The sequence below is a fragment of the Nanorana parkeri genome, unplaced genomic scaffold, assembly GCF_000935625.1.
Source record: "Nanorana parkeri isolate BGI_ZX_2015 unplaced genomic scaffold, ASM93562v1 scaffold107, whole genome shotgun sequence".
Lineage (NCBI taxonomy): Eukaryota > Metazoa > Chordata > Amphibia > Anura > Dicroglossidae > Nanorana > Nanorana parkeri.
In genome coordinates, this window is record NW_017306375.1 from 1,423,100 (window position 1) to 1,428,160 (window position 5,061).

Consider the following 5,061-nt stretch of genomic DNA (forward strand, 5'->3'; position numbering starts at 1 on the left):
ACACACACACACACACACACACACACACACACACACACACACACACACACACACACACACACACACATAATTTCCTTTCAGATTGTCTAAAATGCTGTAGAGGGCAGCAATAGGGGAATTAGTTACTTCTCTGACTCATTAAGCTGTGTGTATAATTTAAGCTTCTGCTATCCAGCTCTGCAAAACACTAATAGCTTGGCTTTTCAAGAATTGTCAAACATCTGGCCATTTTATTTTTATTGTAAACTTACCTGATGATCCTGCCAGTTATGCAGCTATAACGTAATGAATATAGCATTTTCACTCTCCTCTCCAGCATGTCCATCACAGACTACATTTATACATAGGCATGCCAATGCTTCCTTTGATATCCCTGCATTCAAAAGATATTGCATCATGAAGTGATAGCGGATTTAGGTAGTGTGATTCTTGCACTACACGTTAAAATGGAGGTAGAGGATTTGCACGTTTACTACCTTTAACACAAGTTCAGAATTCTCTGCGAAGTGAAGTAAAACAATAGGATGAGTTGGCCATGGATGAATAAGCGGTTACTGGGAAGTGAGGGGCAGGGGGTCATCTGCCTCCCCTGGATCTCCTTATGATCTCCCCCAGGGCCCTGCCTACATATAGATGTGGTTGCATGCGCTGAAAATGCGTATCTACTTTTATATGTTGGAAAACACTTTGTACAATCATGAGCGGTTTACCTAATCCATTATCATTGTTGCTTGAGTCAACCATGAGGCTGTGGTTGCCCACCTTTGCTCATCACTCTCAGGCTTGTGCTCTCTACCTTTTGCAAATAAATTCCTTTCAGGTGCTCATTGTGTGTACCCACTAGGCACATACAATGGGTTGTGTACTTTTACTGCTTCAAGCTAATTGGCAGTGCCCCCATCCTCCTGCTGCTTGGTAAACAGACTGTGGAGATCCTGCACGAATTCATAAATGTCTGGTGGACTGATAGGAATTGCTAAATTTTTCTGCATGTCAGACTTCATACTGTGATTGTTTCAGCATTAAATACAATTTGCAATTAACTTGATCTTTTCACTTCTTTGGAAATGGAAGATTTGACAAATGGAACATTTTGTGTATAGTCATTGTAAATAGTATAAAGTCTCTAGTCTTGTTTTTTTTTTTCAGAACCTGTCAATGACCCGAAGCTGTTGCTTTTTCTAATACCTCTATCTTGGATAGTATAGAGACTAAGGACATCTGCTGTATGAGCACCGGTTTTGTCACGTTTGATGTGACGGTCGCACATTTGTCCCTCTTTTTATTATCATATTATTAGAATGAGGTAAACAGACCTGGGAGATCCTCATCTCTCATTTTTGCTAAATAAACCTCGGGTTGTTAAATAATTGTAGCACTGTGAGATCTAGACTGAAACATTACCAGTAGTAGCCGTGATATAATTTTGTGAACACCACATCCAGATCCACATCGCAACTATCAGTGGCAGAGAAATTCAGATATAGTGCTATGCTGCAGTTCTGTATAAGCTGGAAAATAGGGTTCCAGGACTTTGTTTACAGCCTCACTTCATTAAATTTCAACACTACATTTAGATCCATTAAGAAAATAAATAATAAGGTGTTAACTCTGGTGTATGTATTCTGGTGGGCTGCTTAGGTCACTTGGACATCATCTGTGAAATCTTTCCGGTTTGGTTTATGTCTCTGTTAATGCAGACTTTGGAGTCTTGCCCTTTTCAAAGACACATCATAATGGGTGTCAGATGTTAAGACCTGGGAACTAAGAAGATCTCACCACCTTAAAGAAGAGATGGACCCTAAGTGAATGACATTCAGTTTTCTAAAGCACTGTGTATTAAAAACAATTGGCCTTTTTTTAATAAAATGTCAGTTTTACCATCCAACCTTTGTTACATGCCAGTGCTGATGATCTCCTGCATCTACAGTACTTCCTGGCTAGGTGCATGTGCTCTTGCAATGGCTACATTTCTCAGTGTGGGCTACCTGATGGTGACAACAGTGGCACATGCCTGCATTACGTTTGATTAAAGGAGAACTATGGGGTCAGTGTTTTTTCCCCATAGTTCTCCTTAGGGTAACGGGAGGACACAAACTAGCGTCCTCCCGTTACCCTAAGCTCAGTATACCGCGAGCTACAGCTCGCGGTATACTGAGACGCCGCAGCCGGAGCGGATCCCGACTTAGACGACGGGATCCGCCCAGCTGCGTGAGTGACAGCTGGCTCTGCCTATCTAGAGGCAAAGCCAGCTGTACCTGCCCCCTCCCCCGTCCGTTCCGCCAGTCAGCGCTGGCAGATCGGAGCGGGGAGAGGGGAATCCAGCCCCTCCCCCTGTCACGGCAGAGAGCCGTGACAGGATCGAGAGGTGAGCGAACCTGGTATGTGTTCGCTCACCTCCCGATCTACTGAGCTGACCTGTGACAGTCTCATTGTCACAGGTCGGCTAGAACTATGAGGTGAGTAAAAAGCACTCACCTCATAGTTCTCCTTTTAAATGGCCACTTGTAGTCTTGATTGGAAGCTCAAGTCACAGGGTTACAATGCTGGGGCACAACTGGGAGATGGGGACAGAACAATATCAACTTTTAAGAGGAAGAGCCTGAACATGGCAGGATCACTAGATATGATTTTTTTTAAAAGCTGCAGTTTAAAAAAAATTCAACATGAGTTTTCTAATTAAAGAGAAATTCCAGGAATTTTAAAAACTAACCCTTGCAGAGGGGCTACCCCCGCACTGCAAAGGTTAACTGCTCGTTTTGGTCTAGGGGCTAAAATAAAGATCTGCTCACCAGATCCTTGGTCCTGTCTGTATGCTAGACTAGCCTCTGCAGCCTCTTCTCCCTTGGTCTTTGGCGGTCTATGGACCTGTGATGTCAGCACGTCTAATGCAAGTTCATTAAATGTGAAGATGCTGAGGGACAATCCACTGCTGGAGCAGGTAGAGACAGGTGAGTGCTGACCACCGTAGGACTGAGGATCAGGTGAGTATATCTTTTTTCTGGCCTTTAGAGAAAAATTAGCAGTTAACCCTTGCAGTGCGAGGTTAATCCCACTGCAAGGGTTAATCTTTAAAATTCCTGGAGTTCCTTTTTAATTAGCGTTCCAAAGCTTGTATGGCATTTTAGTGTTTGGGTTTATGTATACTATGTGAGGGATAATGTTAGGCGGTTGAACTTTGCAGCGTCTAGCAATTCAATAAATAACCAAGCTGTAGAGAGATTTGCTTAATAACACGTGCACAAATCTTCCAATATTGGAAAATTCCTATTACAGGCAGAGGACTGCTTATTTTATTTCTGCTGCACCCAGTTTCAGTGTGTATAGCAGTTAAAACAGGAATGAGATCTTTTATCTTCCATTGTTCTCATTAAAAGATCTGAACTATGGTCAGCCTTGGGGCTAAACTCCTGTTTGTAATCACTTAGTAACAATATTAACGCCTTAAAAACACTTGTGCGGGTAAAAATATTTTAACAGTTGTGCCTTCAGCTTGGAGATTAATTGTGCACCTAGGCTACTTCTAGGCCAAACTCAAGGTGTAGAAGGAGTGCCAACCAGCCATCCCACATTGTGGGTTTTGCAGGTCCTTAGATTTTTAAGTACCTGCACTGTATGCAGCTTGTTGCCTTTTATTAGTAGGAGATCTGTTTGTCTATGGTCAACCCTGCTTTATGGAGCTGAAGATCTTTCATATACAGTACTCTACTAGAAAGATTGCCTGATGCTGTTGTGTGATAGGTGATAACCACGTCATTACTGAAGACTTCTGATCTCTGCCTGTTTGTCATTTTGCAGAAGTTTCATGATACGATGCAGATACTACATTGATGTTTTCGAAATAACGTAATTGGATGAAATGACTCCTGATCAAGCTATTTATATACAGTTGCTTGTGACAGAATGTAGAGGGGGCTGTGTGAACTGTATGCATCACTTGTCTTGGAGAAATCCATTTAGTCTCTCTTGTTTATAGTGGAAAAATAATCCAGGAACTGTAGAAGAAACAAATTATCTATAAATAATACTCCATTTGTCTCATTTTATCTCTCTCCATTTCTAAAATAAGAGATTGAAAAAAAAATCAGTCTGTGAAATACATCTACGCAGACCTTTTAACAGGTCTCTATGCACACATAGCATAAAGCTTGCAAAGCTATATGCGGATCTGCTGCTTGTTCTTGAAGAGCCGTTATAAAAGGCCCACAGTAGTACAAATCACCCTAAATCACTAATCCACTGTAGGGTAGGACACCCCTAAACAACCCAGTGTAATACAACAGCACAATTAGTAGTTTCAGAGAGAATAAGTAGAGTGCTTAGAGAGCCAAGAAGGTCCACTTGACATTTAGCCACAATGACCATACTTTATTTGAATTTCTGAGGGCACCCCCTACTTTTTATAGATTGCTTTATAGAATTGTAACACAGACTTCACTCTTTTTTCCCCAAGAGTCCAATGTGGGAGTTTCCAATTTCTTCAAGGGAAGAATTATGTATTCACAAGCATAGTAAAGGTAGAGGCCTAGCAGAGTGAGAGCTGCTTTCGAGGGAGTTAGATGGTCAACAGGCCCCAACAGACAAAAGTAAGGTGTCGGTTGTAAAGAAATTAAGGTGATCTCTAGGAAATTATGTGAATGATCTCCAGTAGTCCTGGATTTTATGACCAGTCCAGAACACATGGAAAAAAATGCACTGGGAAGACAGAGTACCGCCAACATTGTGCTGCAGAAGAGGGGAACAACCGATGAAGCTGCTTGTTAGCCGGTCATGGAATTATGTGAGTTTGTGTTAATAAATATACATACCTATGTTTTCAAAATTCTTGTTGTTCAGTTTTGTTTAAATCTTTTATGTAAAGAAAAAGACCTTAACATATTAAAATAATCCTTTCATTAACAAAACGTTTATTAAGTGTGTGTGGATATATTCCTGACATTTCCTATTAAAGTATACATTAGTGGTATAACTTTATAATTTCATAATTGTATAATTTAAAACTATTTAGATACATTGTTATTATTTAAAACCAGTCCTTGAGCTCCAGTCAGATGACTTAGC

The 5,061-nt window shown here is 40.9% G+C and overlaps 1 protein-coding gene across 1 annotated transcript in view; it reads left to right on the top strand.

Moving 5' to 3' along the window:
- Positions 1-5,061, top strand: part of PPARGC1B (PPARG coactivator 1 beta) — a 101,293-nt gene that overhangs the window by 10,739 nt on the left and 85,493 nt on the right. The window lies entirely within an intron of this gene.